Source organism: Euprymna scolopes, chromosome 33 (genome assembly GCF_053919585.1).
Source record: "Euprymna scolopes isolate OS-2025 chromosome 33, ASM5391958v1, whole genome shotgun sequence".
Classification (NCBI taxonomy): domain Eukaryota; kingdom Metazoa; phylum Mollusca; class Cephalopoda; order Sepiida; family Sepiolidae; genus Euprymna; species Euprymna scolopes.
In genome coordinates, this window is record NC_136514.1 from 19643996 (window position 1) to 19659600 (window position 15605).

General features: G+C 33.6%; 1 protein-coding gene across 1 annotated transcript in view; it reads left to right on the forward strand.

Moving 5' to 3' along the window:
- LOC145258166 (WD repeat-containing protein 37-like) overlaps positions 1-15605 on the forward strand; it is a gene marked incomplete in the record, with an annotated part of 749116 nt that overhangs the window by 120549 nt on the left and 612962 nt on the right.

Genomic DNA, 15605 nt, shown 5'->3' on the forward strand with positions numbered 1-15605 from the left:
TTTCGTTGTGGGATTGAGTTATGTTTGAAAAAGATCTGTTAACATTTAGAGAGTGACTATCTTTATTTATATATATATATATATATATATATATATATATATATATATATATAATGTTATTTTTATTATCCTTTTCTATAATTTTTTATCATTATCATCATTTGTTATGAAGTTATTTTTAATTTTATCATGCTAAAATTTATTATCACAAGTAAAGAAAATTAGCTAACAAATTTTGCATATTTATTTTTCATGTCTTGTAAAATGAAAAATAAGATATATAATGTGCGTATATGTGTGTATATATCTCTCTCTAGATGCATATATATGTTTATGTATGTGCTACATTAGATTATGATATTAATATTGCATCTTTTCTGTTTTGTCACCTCCCTTTCCCCCTTTATAGATAGTTCATTTACATTCACCCTCCTTCACTGTCTTATGATTTCGTAATTAACTCTTTTCCTCTCCACTTACATTGACAATCTCGATTACACTGGATTTTGTTCTTGCCCCTCCCTTTTTTTCTTCTCTTTTCTTTCCCCTTCTTTTTCTGCCTTCACTTTCAATATCTGGAGTTCAGATTTCACATAATTGCTCTCACTCTAAATTTTAACATGTTTTATTTTTTTAACCAAATAGTTTTCTCATCTTTCATTTAAGAACCGGGCTTCCTCAGTGGAAGACAAACTTTATCAACTCGCCTGACGAGAACTTGTGGTCTTGACCAACCATCTGTCTGAAACATTAGCATGTCCAGTGTCGCAACCATGTAAATTTGTCTATATCGATAAAAATATCACTTTTTTTTTTATTGAGCACTCTTAATAACGTTGTTAAATTCAAAATTTTTCTCTTTTGAATACACAGAACTTGGTGTGTATGTATATATGTGTATATATATATATATATATATATATATGCACACACCCTCCTTCCTCTAGTGGGATGATGTGACACAAGTCAGAAAATGAGTGAAGAGCTAGGGCCCTAGGGGAAGGGCAGTCTGACCTACAAAAATGCATGGCCAATTCCTGGTAGGGATGCTTCAGGCAATAAACTAACCATTTTTCAAAGTGAAAAGGCAAAGCCTGGGAGGATGGACCTCCTAGAACTGCACAGGACCACCATGCCTCAGTCAAAAGTGAACAAGCCATCTTACCAATGGCATCTGTTGGTTTTGGTGTCTTATTTTTTTTATTTATTTATTTTTTTTCAGTGTAGTCACCTAATTTACGAAAATGTATCTGTACACACCATAAACAAGTATGTAAAAATTAGATAGCAAGATAATAAATCTCTTAACCTCCATACTACTTTACTGTATTTCATATATGGGGAAAAATAAAGTTGTAGCTCTAAAGAAAACAGCACTACAGCTTTATTTTAAAACTTTTATTCAAAAAATCCATTCAGGTAAGTTTATGTAGTAGAGCTGATATGTATTCAATGTAGTTGCCTTTAGCTTAATTCACCCCATCGATACGGGTCCAGAACTGGAAGCATTCCTTTTCCACAAGCACTGACAGAAGCTCGGCAGATGGTGGCAATCAGGCTGATTTTGGTGTGGTGGAAGATCGTGTTGGTGATGTTTTCAACGTATGACCAAATGAAGTAGTCCAGTGGGTTCAGGTTGAAAGGAGTAGGGGGGGGCGGTGAAAGAAGGGTACAAAGTCATAGCACTCGTTCTGAAGTCCGGGTCTTTTTGTACTTGTGGGTCAGCACAGAGTCCTGTTGCTACACCCAGGGTTTACTAGCGGCCACCTGATTGCACCAGGGGATCACAGCACTCTTCAGCACATCCAGGTACACTTTGGCGTTGACTTTAAAGCCGACTCCGAAGATGTGAGGTGGCATGATGTGGCCCTCACTTGAAACTACACTAAAAATCATAACTGTGACCAGAAACTGTTTTCATCACGTCGGGCACATCCCTGTTATTTGTGGCAATCCAGCAATGCATTTTGAGGGTGCTGGCAATGGTCCTGTTGTCATAACTTGGATCGGTAGAGAACATGAGTTGTACAGCGGCACATCTCCGATCTCGCTAGTTGGACATTGTGTCACTTTCAGACATGATAGAAGGCTCCTATCGCTCTTGAGATTTGTACACAACTGGTCAACTAGTAGATGGTCTGCAACAAAAAAAGATAACCAGTTTTGATCAAATAAAAATGAAATCATGTCATTTTTTCTAGAGCGACAATTTTATCGTTTCACCCTGCATGTATTTTATTTTAAAATTCAAACCACACTTATATCACGGAAAACACAACTCTGACTTTGATATCACATGCGGCAAGTGTATTCTGGCATTTGAAAATAACATCACAGATGAACAATACGCAGATTTTGTACAAACTTTTTGTTCCATTTACTATCATGGCGAGGAAAAAAGAAAAAAAAAGGTATAAAATTCTGAAGATGGCGTTTATCATCGAAGTATTAATTTAAACAAATATTTATTTATTTTACATAATATTGCATTGTAATTTGGCTTACGAACTTCTTTCATACATTTTTTTTTTTTTTTTTTTTTTAAATTCAAACGACGCTTATATCATGGAAAACACAAATCTGACTTTTATATTGTTAGTTATCAAAATGAAGATGTATTTAATTCACACTCATAGTATTTTATTAATATGTTTATGTAGTACGTCTTACACGTTTTATTGAATAGTGGAAGTCCACTAAACAACTCATCAGAGACAAATATGGGTTTCTTTGAAAAAAAAAATAGTTGGAGAAAAAAAAACAAAGGGAGATAATAATTAAAGTTGGATTATAACTTTATTAAATTATCATGCCAATAAGGATGGAGGTAATTACAATACATGAAAGAGGAATGAGGGGAGGGGGAACCTCTAAGCCATAACATTTCAAAGCTAAATGTTTAGTGTCAGAAGAGAAAAATCAGCATTATACATAACTGCTTCTCTTAATTAGGTAGCGCTTCATCTATCCAGACAGGCTAGCCCTTTTCCCTTTTCTTTAAAAAAAAAAATCTATTTTTTCAAATTAACTTAGATATATGGCCCAAATTCTATTATATATTAGTTTTTATTGCCAATACATAGTTCAAGCAGAATAAATTGTTTTGAACTATTTTCATTACTTATGTTTGAATGAATTTTTTAAACCTCACCTAAATCATAAATTTATGATGTCGCATCAAAGCCATAATTTTGTTAAAGTAACGTTTCAAGATGTATTTATGTATAAAAAAAAAAAAAAAAAAAAAAATCTAAGTAGTTCAGTTCATAGAATATCAGACTGACACTTTCAAGGTTTCGGTTTTGATTTTCAGCCATGGCATCCACTTTATTTGTGGGGAATTTATTATTTAGCCTTAATGCAATATTTTTTGTTCCTAAAAGAAGTTAAAATATTCGTTTGCAGAAGTGGTGACTGACACGTATAGAAATTACCCCTTATATTATACTAGCCTAGGTGCCCGGCATTGCCCGAGTGTTTGGAGGTGTGTTGAGCGCAAAAAAAAAAAAAAAAAAAAAAGTGGCAGTAGGCAGGCAGGCTCGAACCTGTGACGCGAAGGCGGAAAAGAAAGTGAAAGAAAATCTGACGTTTTACCACTACTCCATGGCATGACTGGAAGTCTAAAGCGTTCACATTTAACATAGTCAATCAAAAACAAAAGATGACTTACAGAAATGGCATTGCTTTTAAATCTCCCACAAAAACAAATTAGACATAAGGTCGTTTTTAATGTGGGAAGAAAATCAGTTCCCCTAAAAAGGGGGCATTCTGGCAGTATCCAAATAAATAGTAATTGTCTCAGTATGAAGGGTTTCCCCTACATTGACCAACGACCAATTACAGAACAGATACTACCCGGCCCGAAGACCAGGTGTTTGTGTTCCAATAGTTTCGCTTTATTTATACAAAAAAGAGAAACAAACAGCCAGGATGATGACACGGTGGGAATTTTTCTTAACTCTATCAATAAAAAGGAAAGAAAGGATGTCCGTCTGCGAATGCGAGATATTACGATTTGGGAAGTATGCGAAAACTTCTTGACACGAGAAGCCCGATGTAAAAAGCCATTCGTGGACATACACAAACGCTCACGCCCATTTTGCCCTTTATATATTAGATTATGAGTGGATTGAACGTTTATCGTAACAGTAACATCTGATAAATGTTTAAAATTGTTTTTTTTTAATTGTATTTTGGTTGATTTACCAATTTTTTCGTTTAAAGATGCATTTAATTCACATGCATAGTATTTTTTCCTACGTTTATGATGTACGCCTCACATTTGGTTGAATAGTGGAAGTCCACTAAACAACTCCTCAGAGACAGATATGTGTTCATTTAAAAAAAAAAAAAAGTTGGAGATTATATATATATATATATATATATATATATATAATTATAGGCCCAAATTCTATTATATCATTCAAACATGATAGTGTTTGAATATATGGTTAAGTGGCAGTTTTAGTCATTTAGAACTGCTTTAAAGCTTCACCACTCGCTCAATTTTCAGCCAAATTTTAAACAATTGTTACAGTTTATAGATCACCTTCTCGGCTATATTATGAAAAAAAAATTTAAAAAAATTCAATTTTCGTTCACTAAAGCAGAAATTATGATGAATTTACTGGTGTTAAAATTGTAAAAAAACGTGAGGTGAGCAGTGTTTTTTATAACTGGTTTCCATAGCAACCACGTTGCTTCAGCGACTAATGTTGCTTCCAATTCACCACTCTGGTGAAAAGAAGTAACAAATGAAACCGAATGAAAGGGAGATAATTGGGGGGATTTTATTGAAAGCAGACAAGTGCCGTACATTGTTATTACATATTTGTATGTTATGTTTATGGGGGCAAAAAAATTAAACTGAAATTAAACAAAGAACAAGTAAATTTACTGGAAGCCTGGAAAAATCATGGATTACAATAGAAAAATGCGAGCATGAAAAGTAATATGGTTAAGCTTAAACATGGAAAAGTAAAGGACTAGTTAAAACTGGAAAAGAAAAGGACAAGATATTCTAGTAAAAAATATACTAAATTTATAGCATAAAATATTGGAGCATTAAGAATTGATTATATAATATATGGTTAAGCTTAAACATGAAAAAGTAAAGTTTTACCAACTAGTACTTTACTTTTCCATGTTTAAGCTTAACCATATTACTTTTCATGCTCACATATTTCTATTGTAATACTAAATATTAAATAACCCACAGATGGTTGAGATGTTGTACCTCACACACACTGGGGCTGTCATGGGAGGACATTTTTCTCCTAAAAAGTATTAAGATATGATTTCTTATAATAACATTAAAAATATGTAATTAATACTATTAAAAACATTTATATTAAAATTAGAATCTAAAAATGTTCTTTTTCAAGACATTCTGAAATGTTCTAAGTTGTGGTGTTCCATTTGGAGCATATCTGGAACTTTCCATTCATCAAAACTAATAGTCATCTCTTCAGTTATTGAGTCACTATGTTGCTCCAGGTTGTTAGACGCTGACTAGATTAACTCCGACCAATGTTTCCTGGAATCCAAATCTGGTCGAAAGGAATCTTATAGAAAAAATCAATTACAAGCAACCTCAAAGAAAAACTGAACATTTGGTAATTATAAAAATTTTCCGACCTTCTCTCTCTGACCAAAAAAATATGCTTAATAACTCAGTCTTTTTTTGAAACGTAAACTGAATTAAAATTTGCTTATCTCCCTTAGACTATTTGTAAATATTTTTGTGTTTCTTTGGTCTTATGTACAATACATACTTTTGTATTTTTCTTTAAACTCTGAGTTTCAGGGTTTTTTTTTTTTTCTTTTTTAATATATGTTGCATGTTTAATACCCCTAGACTCAAACACGTAATGGGGCAAATCAGTTATTACTGAATGTATATTTTTAAAAATAAGAATAAAAAAAATGGAATCTGATATCATAGACTAGGTGCAAAATTATTTTGGGTTCTTTATCCAATCTCTGTATGTGTGGTAGCATAGCTTTATGCACTTCTCGATTTTGTATGCTATTTTCCCGGCAAAGCAGGAGATTATTTCCTATGTATTTAAAATGAAGTGTATTAGTTCCAACTCTGGCTCTTTATCAACGTTCCATATCTACTTTTAATTAAGATCTCTAACTGCATTAACAGATAACTCGAGCGTTTCATGCTTTCCCCGCATAACAAAATTAAGATTTATCTATTTATTCCCGAGAGATAAAAATGGAGAATTCCTACTCTTTCTACGCTGGAAAATGAGAGTTGTTTGTTGCAGCCTCCCTCACAACTAAAAGTAAATCCATGTCATGTCTTTTCCGAACACCCTCAGATAAAATAAAAAAAACATTACAGTTATGTATGTTTTTTATTTTTTTAACTTATCTCATCAAGGACTATATACCACTCAAGGATGAGGATTATTGCATAGGACAAGTAGACAGTAAAACCCTGAGCAGATTCGTAACTGTGGTTGTAACTGGTAGAGTAATTGATTATTTAGGATGTTACTCAACAAGAATTTGTTTACATTGAACTTGAAAACTATAGTGTTATAGTAAACCAGGAAGCAGCCCTTCACCAGCATAATATTTAAACTAGTTTATACCTGTTGAGTAGTGTTGGTACGGTACCTGGGTATGTCAATTTCCATCTTTTCCTAGCTTCTAACATTTTATAATTAATAAAACAAACCTCTGTAATTCTTGTGGGGGAGGGGGGATATGCTATTGCTTGAGATAGTAAGTAACTATAATGAATGTATTTTTTGTATTAATGATACAAATTAGAATTTTTTTTTTTGTTATGAGTAAAAAAATAATTTACTTCCAACTAATACTGAATACACTTTATATCTTTGTTTCAAAAAGAAAAGGCCACTTAGTTGAAGAAGAAGAAGAAGAAGAAGAATATATATATATATATATATATATATATATATATATATATATATATTAAGCAATATTTGTGTTATGTGAATTTCTTTTGAATTTAAAAGAAAAGAGAAATCTTTCAGATTGGGTATTAACATTCTAAACCTTAGTTATGTAAACTCTTCCTATTTTTGTCAATCATGTTTCCATTTGTGTACAAGCAGTTACTCTCACAGAATGCTGTAACTTTAAATACTTAAACTGATTTTTTTTTTATTTAATACTTTATATATTTCTCTTAGTTTGTTTGTCAGTCCATTCCACTTTTTCTTGAAAACTAATCTGGTTGAAATTTTGTATAGACTTTTATAAGGTGCAGCAAAGTAAGTATTATGGTATTCATTCAATACACAGTTTATGATTAATAGGGATAAGCATAAATTAACCATATTCAACCATATATTTGGCATAAAGCACTCATTCTAAGTCAATGGGATATAACGTTTGTGTGTTTTTAACAGGTTAAAATGTCTTTGTGTGTATGTATGTATGTATATATATATATATATATATATATATATATATATATATATATATATTAGCAGAAGTACCCGTCATTGACTGGGTTCAAAAACAGCTTACAGAAAATGGACTGTGATTGATGAAAGTATGATAGGTTATGAAAAGGAGGGGCTTGTAAAGAGATAGGTTTTGATACTCCAAAATTTTACCCTAAGCAAAATATGAAAGTAAAGATAATTTTTCGCGAAAATATATTTTTTATATCAACTTTGTTTCCATTCGTAGCCAAGAATGACCAACAAAATGATGTTTCCTTACAAAGAGAAAATGTTATATATATAATAATATAAATACACAAGAAATAAATGTTACCATAGTCAATAAAAGTTACATATTTTAATGTTTTCCGTTGTTTTGTGCTTGATGAATATTCGATTATGGCATGTGTAGTTTATATAAAAATTCATTTAAGTAGTTATCGCCTCAAATTTCGTTTTAATTTCGGTTTGCTGAAATTATTTCAAGTAAAGAGCATTAAAAACTATTTCAAAACAAAAAAAAAACATGAACTGAACTTTTATTGACTATGGTAACATTTATTTCTTGTATATTTATTTTTTTGGGTAGTCGTTTGTTGGTTTTTCTGCTAAACACTCTTACTAAATAATATTGGCGAAATATCTTAAAACAAGGAAACAAAAACAGTTTTGAAAAATAATGAAGCTTTACTTACTTTAGTAAAATAATCTGAAACAGCAAAATGGGATATTAAAAAAGTAAACACGTAATTACTTTAGTTTTTTAAAGCAAAGAATCTATATAAATATGAATAAGAAGAAAATGGCGCCCTTTTTGAGCAGAACAGCTTTGTTTCAGTTTTACAGCATTGAACAGTGTAGTATTGCACCATAGGATTCAGGGTTGTACTATTGTAATGTAAAGAACACGCAGAAAGGGTTGTAATCAACTGAATTCCTTCTAGTACATTGACAAAAAAAAGGCTTAAACAGATATAAAAATAAAAAGGTTATGTAAATGTTGTTAAAAAGACACGTAATCACGTGAGCAGGATTTTTTCCTTCTTTTGACACGATAACAAGTAACGTTCTTATTTTTTATTATTTATTTATCTATTTTTGAAAGAGTGCCATGTGCAAGTGAAGGAAAAAAACAGTTATGCAAAATTTGTGTCGAGAATTGTCTAAAGTTCCGACTTTTTTTTTTTACTTTCACTTTAATAAGAACATGAATTTATGAGGTGAATTTATTTGACACAATATGATTCAACTCAAAAAAAAAAATAAATAAAAGCTGACGTGAATTAAGATTAAAGTTAAGGTGTTATTGTGGACCCTCACCCCTTTTAAAAAACCTTGCTAAACTTTGTTACATATTTACATTCTATGGAGGTCATGCGTGAACGAACACCCCATAATTTTATTATACCGTATTTCTTCAAACTGAAACATAATTATCAAAGTATACTTATGCAATGAGATATGGAAGTCTTTGTTAAAGTTTGTGCCATATTTCCATGGAGTACAGGTGCGAATGCAGACTCACACAATTTTATTTTACCATCCTTATTTAAGTTGAAACATACTTATCAAAGTATTCTTATGTACATCTATATCAAAAACCCTTATAAACGTTTTTTTTTTTGCCTTTTTTATTTCCATACTTTGGGGGCCAGGTGTGAACGCAGACCCCACAATTTTTATGAACCACTGTTCTACTAGATCAAACATACCCATTCCTGATCCTCGATACATCTATCATTATATGTAATCAGTGTTTTAAAATAGTCAACCATATAGGAGCCTATTCGTGACCACACACATAGACGTTCAGCTTTATATTATAGATAAAAATCTTGATTTTTAAAATTTGTTCAAATTTTCAAAAGAAAACCTTATAAACCTATAAGGAAGATATACAAAATTTTACTTATTTGACAAGGAGTACAAATAAAACAAGAAAAACCGTATTCCATGTAGTTTCAAAGTATGCAATTCTTCTCATCAGATGGAAGAGGTTTGCAAAATATACAATAAATTTTGCATCATAGGAATTAAATATGAAATTTATCATATTTGCATCAAAAAGTCATTTTACAGTTTGAAAAAAAGGGAGAAAAAGAATATGATAAAAATCCAATGAGAAAGATTTGAAAATCAAAACAGAAAAAATCCGAAATGGGTCTGTTGAAAATGCGTCGGTACTCTATGAGAATATAAATATAAATGTCCAGGGTAAATTGGAGCTTCAAGAAAAATCATCAGATTGTGGAGAAGTCAAGATATGCAATGTTTATTTTTTTTAAATAATGGATCAAAGAAAACCAGGGCGTTAAAATGAAGGTATCAAATGAAATCAGGAAAAGGGGTGGTGAAAGAAAACTGAAAGAGAGGAAGAAAAGATATTAAAAAAAAAAAACGATATATATATATATATATATATATATATATATATATATATATTAGTTCTTTTCTTTTTAGAGGTGAACTTTAAATTAAAATTCATCACAGAAAAATAATTTTTATTAATTTTTATTATATAAATACATGGTTTATTCTGAAGATTAATTTATAATTAAGATACAATTTCCGATTTATGCTCCTACTACCAGCTTGCACGTGTATAGCATAATCTGGAGATCCGATTTTCACAACTCTGTACATTAAATTAGGCTGTATTTCGGCAGTAACATTCCTGATGTTGTCTTCCAAGTGATTTTTGTCTGGTTTATCAGTAAATATAGGACTTTACATATCCCCATAAAAATAATCTAATGGTGTTAAATCGCATGAACGAGGCCAGTTAAGTTTGTGAGATTATTCATTCGTTAAATGTCTCTCTCAGTAAATCGATCATATCGCATACTGTCTCTCCTGTTGAAACCACATAATGAATTTCCAAACCAAGCTGAATGCAAAATGCAGTTAAAGAAAATAGTTTTAAGTTTGCAATCCTTAAAACACCTCAAGCAGTTATAAAATATGCTTAAATATATTTTAATTAATGCACATTTCGTATTTATTATTATAGAGCCAATTCTTTAGATTATTATATTGTACCCAATATATAGTATTTAAAAAAATGACTTGAATGCCTTCAGCTAGAATCCAAACCAAGACAGCGGAGTTACTATCCTTAAAAGCATATCTGAGAAAATTGATAATGTCCTATCTGCTTATCTTTCAGCTAATATTCATGTCTGTGGAGACTTTAATGTTCACAATGTGGAATGCTTAATTCACTCAAACAAGACCGATGATGAGGGGAGGTTCTGTCATAATTTCTCCATTGCTTATGAACTCACTCAGATTGTTCACAAACCCACCCGTGTGCCCGATACTGACGGCCAGTATGCAAGTCTCCTAGACCTCTTTCTCACAACTTGCCCTGAACTATGTTCAGCTTCTGTTCTGTCTCCACTTGGATCTTCCGACCATTCTGTTGTATCAGTTCAAATGAAATATAATAAATCCTCAGATGTACCTCTCCATCGTATAGTATATTGATACTCTATGGCTGACTGGGATAGCTTCCGTACATTTATATCAGATCTACCTCTGCGTTCCATGTTTAAAAAGGATGTGTCCTCTATAGTATCAGACCTGACCGAATGGTTAATTGTAGGTATAGACCGTTTCATACCCTCAAAAAAAATTCCAGCAAAAACCTAACAGCCAGTCGTGGTTCTTTCCAGAATGTGCTGCTGCCATTGCACACAGAAATCACTTTTTCCATTGCTTCCAACGTAATAGATGTACTGAGACTAAAGCCGTTTCAGAACTGCCAGCAACCACTGTAAAAAAGTTATAAAGAATGCAAGAGAGTTATATGCTCAGTCCGTTAAATCCAAAGTAGCTGAGCAGAAGCTTCGTTCCCACCAGTTTTGGCAAATAACAAACAGAATCCTGAACAGAAACGTGTGCTCTATCCCAACTATCATCAATGGACCTGAGGTAATCTCGTCAGCATCAAACAAAGCCAAACTATTTGCCAAGAACTTTGCAGCTCATTCTACCCTTTGCGACCAAGGCCGCCAACCTCCAATATTTCCTCCTGTATCAGAAAACACGCTATGTGATATACGTATATCTGTATGTGATGTTGCCAAGCAAATTAAAAACCTTAATTCCAGTAAAGCAACCGGCCCTGATAGTATTCCAATTATAATACTTAAAAGACTTCAACTAGAACTAGCGCCCATCTGTACAAAACTGTTTAAACGTTGTCTTAAGGAGAATTGCTTCCCATCACCCTGGAAAATCTCATCAGTATGCCCTGTATTTAAGAATTCAGGTGATCGTTCATCCCCCTCTCAGTACAGGCCAATAAGTCTCCTGTGTGTCATGAGTAAGTTGTTGGAATCTGTTAAATAGAGAAGTAATCTACCATCTCAGCAAAAATAACTTTCTTAGTGACACACAATATGGTTTCCGTTCTGCTGGATCTACAGTAGATGTGCTTACAGTTATCTCATAGAATTAACGAATCTCTCGAGGAAGACTTCCTTTCTAGGGCAATTGCTCTTGACATATCAAAGGCCTTTGATAGAGTATGGCATAAAGGTTTACTTCACAAGATCTCCAGCTACGGTATAGCTAGAAATGTCTTCTCAATTATTAAATCATTTCTCTCTGATAGGTTCATAAGAGTAGTGGTTGATGGGCAGAAATCAGAAGCTCTCAGTATTAATGCTGAAATCCCTCAGGGGTCCATCCTGGGCCCAACTCTCTTCCTGATCTACATTAATGATCTTTCAAATCATATCCTTACATCATTCGTAGACATTTATGCTGATGACACTACTATCTATGGTAGCACATCCAAGACCGTAAATGACCAAGTTCTCTCTGATTCTATCTCCTCTAATCTTGAGCAAGTGCTACGATGGGGAAAGGAGTGGCTTGTTACTTTTAATGCATCTAAAACCAAGCTTTTATCTTATCAACGCTCTGATCCTCATCTGGCATCAATTGAAATGAATGGCTCTCATGTTGGGGAGGCCTTATGTTTTGACAAGCTTCTGGGCTTGACCTTTACTCCTGATCTTAAGTGGAACACATACATTAAATCCGTTGCCAAAGCCGCTTGAAAAAATGGTGGGATCCTTCTATCGATCCAGTAGATATCTCACTGCTGATGCAATTCTCTATCTATATGAGAGCCAGATACGTCCAAGGATGGAGTACTGTTGCCACCTCTTGGCAGGAGCTGCTAGAAAAGACTTATCCTGCCTTGGTAGAGTTCAAAATAGACTTTGTAGCCTCGTAGGGGATGTCCTTTTCTCTTCCCAGCAACCTCTTTCTCACAGAAGAGATGTTGCGAGTTTGTCTCTGCTTTATCGTTATTTTCATGGCAAGTGCTCGGCTGAGCTCCAATCTATGGTCCCCCCTCGCCAAACTTTCGCAAGAAACACCTGTCTAGCAGAAATCACTATCAATAATTTCCCCCCTCACTCTTTATCTGTACCTAAACCTAAATGTAGATTCCATGCATTAGAACTGCACGCCTATGGAATTGTCTTCGTTTTCCCGCTTTCCAGCTGATTACAATATGGTTGTCTTCAAGTCTAACATAATTAAAGTTTTTGATGAGCCGTTCCATATAAGTTAACAAATTTACTAAATTTCCATTACTAATGGCTATTATATTGTCCAATTTCTACTGTACACTCTTTAACCCTTATCCTCGAGTGGCCTCAAGGCCTTGATAAGTGGGGATGCCTATGTAAAAAAAAAAAAAAAAAAAAGAAAAAAAACAGAACTTTACTGTTATTTGCTACTATCTGAGCTAAGTCGATGTGCATATTAAAACTTTGCTAATTAACCGACTTAAATGTGTATTGGTGCATACTTATAGGAGCACTTTATGACAACTTCCAACCTGCCAAGTTCCAATTTTTCAATTTTGACCCTCTTAGCAGCTATTTTTACTAACTAAAAACCAAATCAAATTTGTTCCACAGATCCGAATCCACTATATATCTAGTTTCAAGTCTGTAGACGAAAAATGGACAAAATAGTTTGGTAGAGGCCGTTCTGCACATGCACACACACTCACAAACAAGTTCACTTTTATAATATATAGTTTTTTGAGATGCGCTGTGTGTATGTATGCATACACGCACACGTAAGCCTGATGAATTCTTACGAGAATGAAGCATGGAATATTCTGTATTGCTTAATTGCCATATATATTTTCATAACTTACTACCTAGCTCTACCTATGTATTGAGCACTGTTGAAATAAATACTGAAAAGATACCCATAAAATTATATCTTCATATATTAACTTATGTGAAGTAATCATATATATGATGGGAGTTTTTTAACCTTTAAACCTATATAAAAAACTTATTTAATTTTTATATCCTTCATTAGAAAACTATTTAGTCAGTAAGTCATTTAATCACCTGCAATTGCTATATATATATATATATATATATATATATATATATATATATATATATATATATATATACTAGCAAAAGTACCCGTCGTTGACTGGGTTCAAAAGCAGCCTACAGAAAATGGACTCTGATTTATGAAAGTACTAGCGAGGGGTACCCGGCGTTGCCCGGGTGTTTTTCGGGGTATGTGAAAAAAACCCGAAAACGTGAAAAAAAAAACCGAAGCCTTCACGACGCGCAGTTGGAAAATAGTAAAGTGTTTTAAAAAAAAACAGGTGCGCGTTTTTGATTGACGTGACGGCGATAGGTATTCAGCAGTTACGATTTTGTGCAGGACAGTTTTGAATGAGGTGAATAAATCAGTTTGTTTGTTTTTGAAAATCCGCTCCCTGTTTATTAGGAAGAGCGAAATAAAAGCTACAGTCTGATATGACGAAGTCGACATTGAACAAACGTTACTTAGCTCTCTTGAGACAACTGGCTTTGAGCCTGTTGTATTTATTTGCTTCCCCACTGAGCAAATTAGGCACAAGGCCGTTTTTTAATGTGGAGAGAGAGGGAGGGGGGAGGGAAAGGGGGGACCAGCTTCCGAGAGGTGGGAAATGGGAGCTGGATAAGTAACTGTTGGTGTGAAGGGTTGCCCCTACATTGACCAAGGTCAGGTATGTGGGGTTACCTCCACATATGGTCTTTGCTAGTCATAGCTGGCAGACTCTGTCAGAACAGATACTACACTTTGATCTTGTCGCCCGAGCCCCGGAGGGCGCTGGGACTGTGGGGCTTTGGGCCTGTGATTAGAGTCGAGTTTCGCTTTTTTTTATACCGAAAACCGAATGTAACGCGTGCCGATGCGGGAAATGTGGAATAATTAACGTTTGAAAGTCAATAAAATTAAATAGACAGGTGAGCTCCGTGGGTAACTCTGAGATATACAATTTATAGATGATATAAAAAGTTTTAAGAAGTTGTGAACCGAGCAAGCGCTTCTTTGAAAGAAGCCTTTTGTGGACATCGAGGAAAAGCGTACATACATGCACACATACATTTTCGCTTTTATATATATAGACTAGCGAGGGGTACCCGGCATTGCCCGGGTGTTTTTCGAGTTATGTGAAAAAACCCCGAAGCGTTGACGACGCGCAGTTGGAAGATAGTAAAGTGTTAAAAAAGCAAACAGGTGCGCGTTTTTGATTGATGTGACGGCGATAGGTATTCAGCAGTTACGATTTTGTGCGGGACAGTTTTGAATAAATTGGTTTGTTTGTTTTTAAAAACCCGCTCCCTGTTTATTAGGAGGAGCGAAATGAAAGCTACAGTCTGATATGACAAAGTCAATATTGAACAAACGTTATTTAGCTCTCTTGAGAAAACTGGCTTTCGGTCTGTTATTAGTCAAGTTTCGCTTTTTTTTTATACCGAAAACCGAATGTAACGCGTGCCGATGCGGGAAATGTGGAATAATTAACGTTTGAAAGTCAATAAAATTAAATAGACAGGCGAGCTCCGTGGATAACTCTGAGATATTACAATTTATAGATGATATAAAAAGTTTTAAGAAGTTGTGAACCGAGCAAGCGCTTCTCTGAAAGAAGCCTTTTGTGGACATCGAGGAAAAGCGTACATACATACATACATACATTTTCGCTTTTATACATATAGATGATAGGTTATGAAAAGGAAGGGTTGTAAAGAGATAGCTTCGAATTTGGGGGTATCAAACCAAAGCAAAATATGATGAAAGTAAAAATAAAATAGATAAACCTCATAATTTATTGTACCATACCTG